This window comes from Muntiacus reevesi, chromosome 2, assembly GCF_963930625.1.
Source record: "Muntiacus reevesi chromosome 2, mMunRee1.1, whole genome shotgun sequence".
Taxonomy (NCBI): Eukaryota; Metazoa; Chordata; class Mammalia; order Artiodactyla; family Cervidae; genus Muntiacus; species Muntiacus reevesi.
In genome coordinates, this window is record NC_089250.1 from 281,813,660 (window position 1) to 281,829,780 (window position 16,121).

Sequence of the window (16,121 nt, forward strand, 5' to 3'; positions counted from 1 at the left end):
TTAATTTGGTTCTTCTCTCTTTGTTTCTTAATGAGTCTTGCTAATTGAAATCATTCCAGTCATCTTTTCTGACCACAGTGCAGTAAGATTAGATCTCAATTACAGGAAAAAATTTGTTAAAAATTCCAACATATGGAGGCTAAATAACACGCTTCTGAATAACCAACAAATCATAGAAGAAATCAAAAAAGAAATCAAAGTATGTATAGAAATAAACGAAAATGAAAACACAACAACCCACAACCTATGGGACACTGTAAAAGCAGTGCTAAGGGGAAGGTTCATAGCATTACAGGCGCACATCAAGAAACAAGAAAAAAGCCAAATAAATAACCTAACTCTACACCTAAAGCAATTAGAGAAGGAAGAAATGAAGAACCCCAGGGTTAGCAGAAGGAAAGAAATCTTAAAAATTAGGGCAGAAATAAATGCAAAAGAAACTAAAGAGACCATAGCAAAAATCAACAAAGCTAAAAGCTGGTTTTTTGAAAAAATAAACAAAATTGACAAACCATTAGTTAGAGTCCCTAGAGATCATTTAAAATTTCAACACTTCTCCCTGCTTGACCTTATTCTAATTCAATTGACATTGGAAAAGTTATGGAAAGAGTGTTTAATATAATCTGAACTCACCAGGTATCTACTGTTTGGTGTACATAAAGATCTGAGAAGTAGACTTTGATGGACGTAAAAATAAATATTGTGGATATAGAACATATTTAGAAATTGTGAGAGTCATTTGACCAGAGAGCAATCACAATGGATCCATTTCATCTCCCACACCCATGAGGACAAGTTCATCTTGGTAATAATATCAACAACTGAAGAGTTAAAGTGTTATCACTGTGAAAAATGATTATGAAAAGAAATCTATGGAATGTTTTCATAGATAGAACACAACTTTCCAAGAGGCTTTAAATTTCAGGTGAATGTTTTATTATTTGAAATCTTGAGTGGATTACAGACTCTGTAAGTTTTACAGACTGTTCAAAGTTACATTCTGTCCCATCCCAGAATGAATGCATTACCTTTTGGTTCATGCACTTGTGACAGACTTATTCAGCTTAGAGACAATCTGTGTTGGAGAGTGTTCTAAACCAATGTGTGCGTACCAGCTGCAGGTCTGACAAGAACCATTTACTCTCATGTTGTAGTTGCTGTTCAGTGGCTAAGTTGCATCTGACTATGTGACCCCATGGACTGCAGCACCCTAGGAATCCCTGTCCATCACCAACTCATGAAGCCTGCTCAAATTCATGACAGTTGAGTCAGTGATGCCATCCAACCATCTCTTCCTCTGTCATCCCCTTCTCCATTTCCTTCAACCTTTCCCATAATCAGGGTCTTTTCCAGTGGGTCGGCTCTTTGCATCAGGCGGCCAAAGGGTTGGAGCATTTGATTCAGCGTCAGTCCTTCCTATGAATGTTCAGAACTGATTTCCTTTAGGATTGACTGGTTTGATCTCCTCGCAGACCCAGGGACTCTCAAGAGTCTTCTCTAGCACCACGGTTCAAAAGCATTAGTTCTTCATTGCTCTGCCTTCTTTGTGGTCCTGCTCTCACGTCCGTGCATGGCTACTACAAAAGCCAGTAGCTTTCACTCTCTCATATGGGATATCAAATTTGTTTTTACATGTTGTCTGCTATATTTAGACCCTTGGTTCATACTTCATGTACCCATGTAGTGTTGTATTTCAATCCAGTTTGAAACAGAGCTTTATTTGAAGAAGGTTTTGCCCACCAGCAGTGTTCTATTCTCACCAGCACCACTTACCTTGGTGTGACATCAGAAACTCTTACATGTGATATGAATATCAATTTCATCTTAGTAGAGTTTAAACAGAGAAGTGACAAAATCAGGGTGCCTATTTTATCAGGTTTCTCCAGGCAGAAAATTGAAGCTTGATGTGGTTCAGTTGCTCAGTCGTGTCCAACTCTTTGCCACCCCATAGACTGCAGCATGCTGGGCTTCCCTATCCTTCATCATCTACCAGAGTTTGCTCAAACTCATGTTCATTATGTTGGTGATGCTATCCAACCATCTCATCCTCTGTCATCCCCTTCTCCTCCTGCCCTCAGTCTTTGAAATTGAAACTGTTAGAAGGCGGAGTTAGTATAGCTTATGGGCTCCTTGACTCCATTTTTTTTTTTTTTTTGCAAAAATTTTCTTATGTACTTTTTCAAATGTGACCTTTCATTCATATAATAGCGAATAACAGAATTACAAGAAAGCAATTTGAAACAAAGGATTGTTTCTACCCTGACAATCTGAACACAAAGGAACCAGTGGGAACTGCAAAGATCTGGGGGTCATGTTTTTAAGAAAATTTTAGGTTGGCAAATACTAACTAGTATGCTTTCCTTTTCAACAGTTTTTATTCTGATAAAGAATATCCTTTTCTAGAAGGCTTCTAGTGTGGCTGCCTCCTGCTGGAAGCATGGGAGAAGGATTCAGGGCACTGTCTGTCTGTCTTTACAAGACACTGGACTCAACTCTAAGAAATCCCTGGATCTTCCCTGGATCTTGACCACCACATGGCCAAAGATACAGGTAACAGTTTTGTTTTGCTTGTTAAAGTGTTTAATGACAAAGATTCTTTCGATTTCCTGATGTGGGTGACATGTGGGGCCCAGTGATGATTTTTTCTTTAAGAAACTTACTTGCTAGTTCCCACCTGAGGGTGAGGCCCCTGTCCAGTGATGAGAGACCCTGCATGTGTGTGACCTGTGTTTCCAGGAGAGCAACTTTACACTAGGTAAACCTGGCCAAGTTCTGTCTGCATGGTAGATTTAGACCTCTCTGTCTTGTCTAGGAGCTTCCCTGGTGGCTTAGACGGTAAAGAATCTGCATGCAGTGCAGGAGAACTGGGTTCTTCTCTGGATCGGGAAGATCCCCTGGAGATGGGAATGACAACTGAATCCAGTATTCTTACCTGCAGAATCCCATGGACAGAGGAGGCTGGAGGGCTACAGTCCATGTGGTCACAAACAGTCAGACATGTCTGAAGGATGAATACTTTGACTTTTCAATCCTGGCTGCACTGATTATGTTTCGACAAGACTGCTTGCTTTCTGCAATGAGAATATTGACACTGACCATGTTCTGTGTGCTCTAGGACGTGGAGACCTGGGTGCGGACTGGGCCTGGCCTCCCTCCTGGAAAACTCCGTGCCTTTGTCTGAATGTCAGTGCTCAGAGGTCTGGGGTCTGGAGCTGAGGTGGGCTTCTCTGGGTAATGTGCCCTGCTCTGAGAGGGGTTCCATGGCCCTCCCAGGAGTCAGTGCTGCAGTAGGGGTCGTAGTCTTTCCTCCTGCTAGGCTCACCTGCCCTGAGGCTCATGGAGACTCCTCAGGTGTGCTACTTGATAATTATTCCAGTTTTTCAGCGCATTCAGTTTGAGTAGGGAGGCAGGTTCACGTGGTTCACTGATTCCAGGGTCCAAGGATCAGGCAAAAAATCAACGGGCAGCAGGTGAGGTTGCTATGTGATCACCTTCCCTTCAGCCTTCCCTGCTTAGCAGACACCAGACCTGCCCCCCGTCTTCTAGCCCTGCGCCTGGTGTGTTTTCTCAACACCTCAGTGGGAAAACAAAGAACGGAGCCTGCTGGAACCAAGGCAGTGTGTCCAACATTATCGTGACAGCTATCAATACAGTTAAGTATCAGACAGAACCAAAGGGCATGAGAGGGGGACTTCTCTGGGACGAGAGAAGCTTTCAGGAACCCAGTCGTTTCCGCCTTTGGGGCCCAGCCATCATGGACCTGGTGTCCTAACCAAGAGTCATGCAGCCGCAGATGCAGGGTTTGGGGACTCTGTGGGTCTCACCCTATCCACACGGTTCCGGATCCTGTGCCCAGAGACCCCGTGTCTGCTCTTCACCTCTGTGTGTCTTGCCCCTTGGAGATCGCCAACATCTGAATTGAGGGTGTTGCCCTGATTAACCTGTGGTCTTTCTCTTCTCTTCACCTTGTGAGATTCACATGAGATCAGGCACCTTTGAATGGGTTGCACCTCTGTGTTCTGTTGAGTGAAAACCTTTGGCGATGTCATATTAACATCACAGTGTATCACAGAACTAATCTGCAGGGTCGCCGCTGTCTGGGGTCCCCTAGATGGATTTTCTGTAATTTAATTTCTATTTTCTATTGGAATCAGGTTGATTTCCATTGTTTTATTGGTTTTAGCTGTACAGAAACTTAATTTGATTTTACATAGAAGTGAATCTATTCTTTTTCCATTTTTCCCCTCATATAGATTATTACAGTCTCTTTAGTAGAGTTCCCTATTCTTTTCAGTAGGTCCTATTTGTTTTTCAATTTGTTAGATCTTAGTGTGTATATAAATCCTAAAGTCTTTATCCCTTCTTTCCTTCGTTTGATACTCATAATTTGATTTTCGCACGCTGTGAAGTCCGTTTTGTACATGAGGTCATTGGTATGAATTTATAGGCTACCCCTGTAAGTGATATCTCATGATATTGTCTTTCTGTCTCTGAATTTCCTCACTTGGGGTGATGATTTCTTCGTACACCATACTGCTGACAGCATCCTTGTTTCACTCTGTTTTATGGTTGAGTGGCGTTGCAGTTATAGCTGTTCCGCCTTATCTTCACTTTTCCTCCACTGGGCCTTTTTGTGGATTCCATGTCTTGCCTATTGAAGGAGTGCTGCCCTGAAAATCAAGCTGCATGTGTCATTTTGAATGCTGATTTTCTGTGGACCACGCTTCCCTGATAGCTCAGTTGGTAAAGAATCCACCTGCAATGCAGGAGACCCCAGTTTGATTCCTGGGACAGGAAGATCCGCTGGAGAAGGGATGGTCTACCCACTCCAGTAATCTCGGGCTTCCTTTGTGGCTCAGCTGGTAAAGAATCTGCCGGCAATGCGGGAGACCTGGGCTTGATCCCTGGGTTGGGAAGATCCCTTGGAGAAGGGAAAGGCTACCCACTCCAGTGTTCTGGCCTAGAGAATTCCATGGACCGTATAGTCCATAGTGCTGCAAAGTGTTGAATACGACTGAGTGACTTTCACTTCACATTCTCTGGACCTAGGCCCATGAGTGGGAGTGCAGGGTCAAATGATATCTCTATGTCTTGTATTTCTTGGAAGCTCCATGCTGTTTTCCATAGCGCGTTCAACATTTACATTCCCAAAAAGATTGTAGGAGGATTTCATTTTCCGTATATTCTTTGCAGATGTTTCATTTTATTTATTTATTTAATATTTATTCTTTGTAGAATATTTTGATGATGGCCACTGTGACCAGAATGAGGTGATACCATATTGTAATTTTGATTGGCATTGATTCAATAATTATTGGTGTGGACTATCTATCCATGTGCTTTTATTATTTTATACTTTGTGAGTACAATTTGTCTCTTGACACTTGGCCCTGTTTGGAATTCTTTTCTGATGAAACACCCCAGGACATTTCTTGAGGGCAGATGTCATTTAAAGCCCTGTCAAACTTGTGACTATTTAGAGCTCTTCAGCACCTGTTTTATGGCTTCCCTGCTCACTTGGTGGTAAAGAATCCACCTGCAATGCAGGAGACTTTCAGGAGGCCTGGGTTTCCTGGGTTGGGAAGATTCCCTGAAGAAGGAAACGGCAAACCACTCCAGTATTCTTGCCTGGGGAATCCCATGGACATCCTTTGTCCTGGCAGGCTACAGTCCATGGGGTTGCAAAGAGTTGGGCATGACTGAGCAACTAAACAACAAAAACCGCACCAGTTTTGACATGTAAATATTGATCTGTACCAGGTAATTACTCCCCCCACCCCCTGCCACCTTTCCATTTTGGTAAGCCTATGTTTCTGAGTCTGTGAATCTGTTTGCATTTTGTAATGATGCTCATTTGTATCCATTTTTAGATCCCACATAAGTGATACTCTCTATTACCTGTCTTTCCCTTTCTCAGTTATTTCCCTTAGTTTGATCACCTCTAGTTTCTTCCCTGTACCTGGAAATGGCATTATTTCATCCTTCTTTATGTCTAAGCCATAATGCATTGTGTATATGTGCCTCATTTTCTGTGTCGATTCGTCTGTCCTTGTACACTTAAGTTGCTTCCCTGTCTTGGCTATTGTACCTAGTGCTGCCATGATCTTTGTAGTACAGGTGTCTTTTAAAATTTTGCTTTTTTTCTGAATCTACTTCCAGGTATTGGATTTCTGGGTCACTGGGTGCTTCTGTGCTTAGTTTTTAAAAGAACCTCCATAATGTTCTACCTAATGAATGTACCAATTTACATTCCCACCAACAGTGTTGGAGGCTTTCTTTCATTCCACACCCTCTGCAGAATTTATTATTGTAGGTTTTTAATGTGGCCATTCTGACCAATGTGAGGTGATACCTCATGGAACATTTGATTTGCCTTTCTCAAAGAACAAGTGATGCTGAGCATCTTTTCATGTGCTTTATCACCGACTCTATGACCTCTTTAAAGAAACATGCGTTTAGACCTTTGGCTGATATTTTTGTTGAGTTTTTTTTTTTTTTTTTAAATTGAGCAGTACCAATAATTTGTATGTGTTGAAGAGAAAGTTCTTGTGAAATCAACCCTGCATATTCATTGGAAGGACGGAAGCTCCAGTCTTTTGACCACCTGATGCAAAGATTTGACTCATTGGAAAAGACCCTGATGCTGGGAAAGATTGAGGACAGAAGGAGAAGTGGGCAGCAGAGGATGAGATGGTTGGATGGCTTTACCCACTCAACAGACATGAATTTGAGCAAACTCCTAGAGATAGTGAGGGACAGGGAGGCCTGGCATGCTGCAGTCCATGGGGTCACAAAGAGTCAGACAAGACTTAGCAACTGAATAACTACAAAAACTTGAATCCTCCTGAAGATTAACTGCCTAGCAATTCAGCTGGCATTTAATATTCAGTTGTCCAGTATGAAAAGACAAAAAGATATGACACTGAATGATGAATTCCCCTGGTTGTTAGGTGCCCAATATGCTACCGGAGAAGAGTGAATAAATAAATTCAGAAGGAATGAAAAGGCTAAGTCAAAAGGGAAACAGTTGTGGGTGTGTATGGTTGTATAAGTAAAGTCTGATGCTGTAAAGAGCAATATTGCAAAGGAACGTGGAATGTTAGGTCTATGAATCCAGGTAAGTTAGAAGTGGTCAAGAAGAAGATAGCAAGAGTGAACATTGACATTTGAGGAATAAGTGAACTAAGATATGTGGGTTAGGGTTAGGGTTAGAATGTGGTCCACTGCAGAAGGGAATGGCAAACCACTTCAGTATTCTTGCCTTAAACCCCATAAACAGTGTGAAAAGGCAAAAAGTTAAGACACTGAAAGATGAACTCTCCAGGTGGATGGGTGCCCAATATGTTACTGAAGATCAGTGGAGAAATACCTCCAGAAAGAATGAAGGGATGGAGCCAAAGCAAAAACAACACCCAGTTGTGGATGGGACTGGTGATAGAAGAAGGTTCGATGCTATCAAGAACAATATTGCATAGGAACCTGGGATGTTAAGTCCATGAATCAAGGCAAATTGGAAGTGGTCAAACAGGAAATGACAAGAGTGAACATCGACATTCTAGGAATCAGCAAACTAAGGTGGACTCTAATGGGTGAATTGAACACAAATGAGCATTATATCTACTCTTGTGGGCAGGAATCCCTTAGAAGAAGTGGAGGAGCCATCATAGTCAACAAACGAGTCTGAGATACAGTCATTGGATGCAATCTGAAAAACAACAGGATGATCCCTGTTAGTTTCCAAGGCAAACCATTCAATGTCACAGTAATCCAAGTCTATGGCCCAACCAGTAATTCTGAAGAAGCTGAAGTTGAACAGTTCTATGAAGACCTACAAGATCTTCTAGAAGTAACACCCCAAAAAAGATATCCTTTTCATTAAAGGGGACTGGAACGCAAAAGTAGGAAGTCAAGAAACACCTGGAGTAACAGGCAAATTTGGCCTTGGAGTACAGAATGAAGCACGGCCAAAGCTAATAAAGTTCTGCCAAGAAAATGCACTGGTCATAGCAAACACCCTCTTTCAGCAACACAAGAGAAGACTCTACACATGGACATCAACAGATGGATGACACCGAAATCAGGTTGATTATATTCTTTGCAGCCAAAGATGGATATGCTCTATACAGTCAGCAAAAACAAGACCAGGAGCCCACTATGGCTCAGATCATGAATTCCTTATTGCCAAATTCAGAGTGAAATGGAAGTAAATAGGGAAAACCACTAGATCATTCGGGTATGACCTAAATCAAATCCCTTATGACTATACAATGGAAGAGAAAAATAGATTGAAGGGACTAGGTCTGATAGACAGAGTCCCTGATGAACTATGGATGGCAGTTCATGACATTGTAGAGGAGACAGAAATCAAGACCATACCCAAAAATACAGAAAAGAAAAAGAAATACAAAAAATCAAAATGGCTGTCTGACGAGGCCTTACAAATAGCTGTGAAAGAGGGAAGTGAAAAGCAAAGGAGAAAAGGAAAGATATACCCATTTGAATGCAGAGTTCCAAAGACTAGCAAGGAGAGATAAGAAAGCCTTCCTTGGTGATCAGTGCAAAGAAATAGAGGAAAACAATAGAGTGGGAAAGACTAGAGATCTCTTCAAGAAAATCAGAGATACCAAGGGAACACTTTATACAAAGATGGGCTCAATAAAGGACAGAAGTGGTAGGCACCTACAAGAGGCAGAAGACATTAAGAAGAGGTGGCAAGAATACAGAGAAGAACTGTACAAAAAAGATCTTCATGACCCAGATAACCATGATACTGTGATCACTCACTTAGAGCCAGACATCCTGGAATGTGAAATCAAGTGGGCCTTAGGAAGCACCACTATGAACAAAGCTAGTGGAGGTGATGGAATTCCAGTTGAGCTATTTCAAATCCTAAAAAATGATGCTGTGAAAGTGCTGCACTCAATATGCCAGCAAATTTGGAAAACTCAGCAGTGGCCACAGGACTGGAAAGGTCAGTTTTCATTCCAATCCCAAAGAAAGGCAATGCCAGAGAATGCTCAAACTACCCCACAATTGCACTCATGTCACACGGCTAGTAAAGTGATGCTTAAAGTTCTCTAAGCCAGGCTTCAGGAAGACATGAACCGTGAACTTCCAGATGTTCAAGCTGGATTTAGAAAAGGCAGAGGAACCAGAGATCAAATTGCCAACATCCCCTGGATCATCAAAAAAGCAAGAGAGTTCTGGAAAAGGATGTATTTCTGTTTTATTGACTATGCCAAAGCCTTTGACTGTGTGGGTCACAAGAAACTGTGGAAAATTCTGAAAGAGATGGGATTACCAGGCCACCTGATCTGTCTCTTGGGAAACCTATATGCAGGTCAGGAATCAAGAGTTAGAACTGGACATAGAACAACAGACTGTCTCCAAATAGGAAACGAAGTATGTAAAGGCTATATATTTTCAGCCTACTTATTTAACTTATATGCAGAGTACATCATGAGAAATTCTGGGCTGGAAGAATTAGAAACTGGATTCAAGATTACCGGGAGCAATATCAATAACCTCAGATATGCAGATGACACCACCCTTATGGCACAAAGTAAAGCAGAACTAAAGAGCCTCTTGATGAAAGTGAAAGAGGAGAGTGAACAAGTTGGCTTAAAACTCAACATTCAGGAGACTAAGGTCATGGCATCTGGTCCTATCACTTCATGGGAAATAGTTGGGGAAACAGTGGAAGCAGGGCTCCAAAATCACTGCAGATGGTGATTGCAGCCATGAAATTAAAAGACACTTGCTCCTTAGAAGGAAAGTTATGAGCAATGTAGACAGCATATTTAAAAGCAGAGACATCACTTTGCCAACAAAGGTCCGTCTAGTCAAGGCTATGGTTTTCTCAGTAGTCATGTATGGATGTGAGAGTTTGACTATAAAGAAAGCTGAGTGCTGAAGAATTGATGCTTTTGAACTGTGGCGTTGGGGAAGACACTTAAAGAATCCTTTGGTCTACAAGGAGATCCAACCAGTCCATCTTAAAGGATATCATGCCTGAGTGTTCATTGGAAGGACTGATGTTGAAGCTGAAACTCCAGTACTTTGGCCACCTGATGCAAAAAGCTGACTCAGTGGAGAAGACCCTGATGCTGGGAGGGATTGGGGGCAGCAGGAGAAGGGGACGGCACAGGATGAGATGGTTGGATGGCATCACCAACTCAATGGACATGAGTTTGGGTAAACTCCGGGAGTTGGTGATGGACGAGGAGGCCTGGCGTGCTGAGGATAATGGGGTCGCAAAAAGTTGGAGACGACTGAACAACTGAACTAAAGTGAGGATAATAACTTGTTGTAGGTGTCATGCATTGAAGTTAAGTAAGAATCAAGCTGTTGTTTTAGTAAAACCTGTGTCAGCATAGGGTTTGGAGAAGGCAATGGCACCCCACTCTAGGACTCTTGCCTGGAAAATCCCATGAATGGAGGAGCCTGGTAGGCTGTGGTCCATGGGATCGCGAAGAATCAGACACGACGGAGTGACTTCACTTTCACTTTTAACTGTCATACATTGGAGACGGAAATGGCAACCCACTCCAGCGTGTTGCCTGAAGAATCCCAGGGACGGAGGAGCCTGGTGGGCTGCCGTCTATGGGGTTGCACAGAGTCAGACACGACTGAAGCAACTTAGCAGAAGCAGCACAAGGTTATACAAAACAGGTCCACACCCCCCTGACCCTGCTTTCTCACATCCACGCCCCGTGCCCTGCATCCCCACATCCACGCAGTGCAAGGCAGCAGTCTGCCTCCTCTTTCCATTCAGTCTTTGGTCGTCGCTGAGGTGTTTTGGCCCTGGGGAAGGAAATGGCAACGCACTCAAATGTGGCTGCCCGAGGAATCCCATGGACTGAGGGGCCTGGGGGGCTACAGTCCATGGGGTCGCAAAGAGTCGGACACAGCTGAGCGACTGAGGTGTTATACAAAATTGCTTCTAGTGCCGCTGTGTTTGCATCTGCCGTCCACACCACCATCCAATGAGCAGGAAGGACATAATCCCTGCTCCTTCTCAGCCAGTAAGTAATTGGAAGAGATTATTAGTGGTAACAAGAATTCGTATTGTAACAAGGAAAAGGAGTGTTTGAAGAATCAGTGAATGTTGCAGTCTGAGTGAACGGATCGTATTGCGAAGTCTCTAATTGATCATATGACAAGTAGGGCCACCAGCACACATTATTGAGAAATAATCTATTTAGAACTGAATGATAGCTTAAGGGTTTGTAGTGTGATTCAGTACCAGGTTGAGATAATTATCTCTTGGCCTGTATACATGAATATTATTGTTGGAATTAAGCTAATTGTGAAGGCATATGAGATAATCTTACATATAGACGGTATGTGGTGGTTTTTATCAATGTTAGAGCTTGTTGTTATGATAGATGATATACATAGTGAGGCTAGAGTGAAAGAGTGAAATTTAATCTATCACTTTTTTTTGGAGTTGCACCAATTATTTGGTTCCTAACACAAATGGATACAAGTTTGAAAAAGCCATGCTGTTAGTCATGGGAGTATAGAAACAGCAATTCTTATATACTTCTGTGGTAAATAAGAAGGTATTGTCTCCTCTTACTAGATTCACAACCAAGTGTTTTTTTCTAAACTATATATACAGTATAGGGGGCCTAGAATGATTTTTGGGTTTAAGGATAGGAGTAGAAGAGGTAGGATGGGTAAAGATATGAGAGCATTTTCTCATGTAAAAGATGAAGAGATACAGTTTAGGTGGTGAGTCTATTTGCCTCACTGTGTTGTAATGAGTATATATAAAGAGTATAGGGCAGCAATTACTATATTAATTTCTATTAAAATAATTGCAATGTTTAATCACGAGAAGGATATTGCTACAGATAGCACTCCAATCAAGTTAATAGTTGGGGGTAGAGCTAGGTTTGTTTCACTTGCTGGTAATCATCAGGTTGCTATTAGTAGGAGGAACATTTGTGGGCTTTAGGCTAGGATTATTGTTTGGCGATGGACCTGGTAATTAGAATTTGCCAGGGAGAACAATGCAGAGGATGTAAGACCATGGGCAGTTATCAGGGCTGTGGCTCCTGTAAAACCCCAAGGTGTTCGGGTGAGGATAGCAAAGTGCTGTGTGGCTGACAGAAGAGTGTGCAGTGAGTGACTTCAGGTCTGTCTGGCAAAAGCAAATGGAGGTGGCTATAATTATGCCTCATAAGGACAATAGAATGAGTGGATACCCTGTGAAGTCTGTTAATGGGTTTCAAATTATTGTAATTCGTAACTCATATTATATCATAGCATCCAAATTTTAGTAGTGCTGGCAGCATAGCCAGAACTCTGAAGCCTGCAATAGGGGCCTCTTCATGTGCTTTAGGTAGTCACAGGTGGAGGCCATGAAATGGTGTTTTTACTATAAAGGCAACTATGCATACCAACCGTATGAAACCATTGGATCAAGAGTTGGATACTCATTGGGCTCAGCATTAGAATAATGTAAGGTCCTATAAAAGCTACATCTGCTGACCCCAGCCTCCCATTCCATCCCTCCACCTCCCCCTCCTCCTCGGAGAGCGCCAGTCTGTCCCCTCTGTCCCTGAGTCCATTTCTGTTTCATGTGTGTGTGTTCAGGCGCTCAGTTGTGTCTGACGCTTTGTGACCCCATGGACTGTAGCCCACCAGACTCTACTGTCCATGCGATGCTCCAGGCAAGAATTCACCGCTGGGTGAGTGCAGGCTTGTGGTCACTCTGACCTGTCTCAGACCTCTCAAAAGCCATCAACTGGGTGCGTGCAGGCTCGTGGTCACACTGGTCTGTCACAGACCTATCAGGGGCTTTCTGCTGGGTGAATGCATGCTTGTGGTCACTCTGGTCTGTCACAGACCTATCAGGGGCTGTCTGCTGGGTGAATGCATGCTTGTGGTCACTCTGGTCTGTCACAGACCTCTCAGAGGCCATTCACTGGGTGAGTGCAGGCTCGTGGTCACTCTGGTCTGTCACAGAGCTCTCAGAGACTGTCTGCTGGGTGTACAGGCTCATGGTTGCTTTAGTCTGTCACTGACCTCTCAGAAGCCATATGCTGGGTGAATGTGGGCTCCTGGTCACTCTGGTGCACAGTTTCCACAGGCCTGTCGAGAGGAACCATGTGGCTGCCCCAGCTGGGTGCCACTTATTGCACACTTGCTGCCCCGAAGCTATGTCTGGAGAAGGCTAATCCCAATGAGAAGCTACATTCAGACTTCAGCTCACATCCCAGGAACTAGTCTTCCAGCCTTAGCAGGTCACACGGGGTTTCCTGTGTTAGTGCTCACAGCTCACAACCCCTAGAGAGTGGGCCGGATCTGGGGACACATGTCCTCTGCTGCTAAAAGTGACAGTAGACTGTGTTCTCAGGGATGGACCACAAGGGGTGATGGGAGAACGTCTGCCCTACCTGCTTGGAGGCACTGTGCCCCAAGCACCTGCCTTCTCCCCACTCAGGTGTGGAATGTGGGAGAGCCAGAGGGGGAAGCTGGGTCCCCAGTGAGACCCTGTCAGCAGAGCTGGGCCTGGGTCAGGCTTGGAGGGTGTGACCGAGAGTTTGCTGGACAGGACGCCACATTTAGAGGGCCTCCTGCAGTGCAGGTTTCAGGGCAAGATAGCAGCTAAGTGCAGAGCCTGGTGGCTGAGCTGACGGCTGTGGATCCTGCAGGCTGAACGCTGAGCCCTGAACATTGGAAGGTTGTCTGGAGTCACAGGACCTGCTTGCTCTCTCTGCTGAGATGATCTCAATGGGGACCCAGGTTCCCCCTCCTACTCTCCAGAAGTCATCAAATTGAAGCCACTCCTCATGGTGAACCCTGAGGAAACTCAGGAAAGAAAAGAATACCTGCTTTCCAGCAGCCATCAGGTTGCAGCCACTCCCCACTGTGAGCCCTGGGGAAATTCAGGAAAGAAAAGAATACCTGCTTTCCAGCAGCCATCAGACTGCAGCCACTCCCTACTGTGAGCCCCGAGGAAACTCAGGAAAGAAAAGAATACCTGCTTTCTAGCAGCCATCAGACTGCAGCCACTCCCCACTATGAGCCTTGAGGAAACTCAGGAAGGAGAAGACAGGGTGCTGGCCCCAGATGGTGAGGTGTGTATCAAAGGGGCTGATTTCAGTGAGATGGCTGGTGCATCTTCCCACACACAGAAAAGTGCTAAATTTCTTAACTTTAGATGCTGCCCCCTGGTTTTGGAATCCTAAAAGGTTTGTACTGAATAAAACAACTCTCAACACCTGTATTATAATATTATTATGTCTGTACATATGAAGTAGAGACTTTCCAAAGAACGACAGAAGACAAATCTGAACATTCAGCACACTGGCACCAGTGGTGGGCGCTCCCCAAAAGATGCAACTAGTGGGGCAATTAGAACACTCGTCACCCTTTTCCCATAAGATTGTGGAATGGACGCTGACACTGGGGAATTGTTACAGGGAAGAACAATATCTGACTCCATGTTGACTGTTTTACTTTAACCTTTGCTTCCTGTTGGTCTGTTTGCTACAGGGATACTGTCCATACATAATGGCCTGCCTCAGGAAACCCCGCCCCTCTGCCTCTGTCCAGGACCTGTCCACCTGTGGATGGCTATAGCAGGGAGAAAGTAACACATCTCCTCCTGAGGCTGGCCATTCCAGATATTTGCCAGATTAATGGCCTTTTTACTGTATTTCCTCACCTCCCAGCTCTGTGTTCTATAAAAGACACTGGCATCCAGATCCTGACATGATGGTTTCTTGGAGATATTAGCCTGCTTTCTTCTCAGTCTTCTGGCTTTCCAAGTAAAGTTATATTCCTTGCCTCAGCACCTCGCTTCTGGCTTATCGGCCTGTTGTGAGGCATGCAGAGCGAGCTTGGACTTGGTAACAATCCCACATGCCTTGCAGTCAAAAAATCAAAACATAAAACGGAAGCAATATTGTAAGAGATTCAATAAAGACTCTGAATATGGACCATACAAAAAGATCTGAAACCAAAAACCAAAAGGAACTCAGTGGTTGTCTGAAATATTTAGAAAGGAGTTCGAGCCCCTCTTGCCCATACCCCATGAGGCCACACTGGACAGTTAGCCCTGTCCATTCAGGACAGCCTCTCCAGACCCCAGGTGGAGGTGCTCTGCACCCACTGTCCACCTGGGTGCCAGGGGTAGAAGAGACACAGCCGAGGAGGTGTCTTTTCTGGTCCAGGGGAGCGTCACACCAGCCATCCTGTCTCCCTTCCCATAATAAATAAGGAGGGTTGTCAGCACCTGGGCGAGTGATGCTGTGGGCACCTGGACTGCCTCGTCCTTGCGAGATCTGGTGTGAAGATAACACAGAAGGGGAACCAACCAAGAGGGATCAAGGGAGCAGTGAACCCCTCTTCACATGGACCCTGTGAGACCCAAGACTCACTCTGCCCACCCTGCTCCCACTTTTGGGAACTGGCCTGTGTCATTCTCTGGGCAGGAGGTGGGAAGGACAACCCAGTCTCTTCCACCTCCTGAGACGCAGGTGGGCCGTGGGAGCAGCAGCACCTCCACCTGGGGTCCAGAGAGGGTGTCCCGAATGCACAGGGCCTAACCGGTCAGTGAGGCCGGCCCTCGTCCACAGTGTCCTGACCTGCTGTGGGGTCTCGTGTTCCCTGGCATCCAGCTCCCCCATCGCCAACCCCAGCTTGGTGTCCTGGGAGCCCCTCACTGGCGGGCACCCCGGAGGTGAAAGCTGCATGCCCGGCGAGAAGAAGGAGAAGCCGGTGGGAGAGGGGTCCAGCATGGAGTGTCCAAGGCCCCTCTGCTCCCCCAGGAACACCCAGCCCCGCCTGCCGTGGCCTTTCTCCTCTTCAGTATGTCTCTTTGTGGCTGATGTTGCCAAACACCTTCCTCTGGAACAGAAGGTTCCATGACCATGGAAGGGGTGGAAGTGAGGAGGCGTTGTAGCCCTAAACCCAGAGAGCTTCAGAACTAGCTTCGCTGAGCCCTGAACGTACTGCCTGTTACATCTGTACCAACCGAGGCCGAGATCCAGGCAGATTCTCTGTGGAAACACTTTTCTGTCCAACAATCGAGGACTTGTTAACCTACAACTGAACCCCGAGACGTGGGATGTGCGTAACTCTGGAGACTGCAAGGAAGGTGTTTG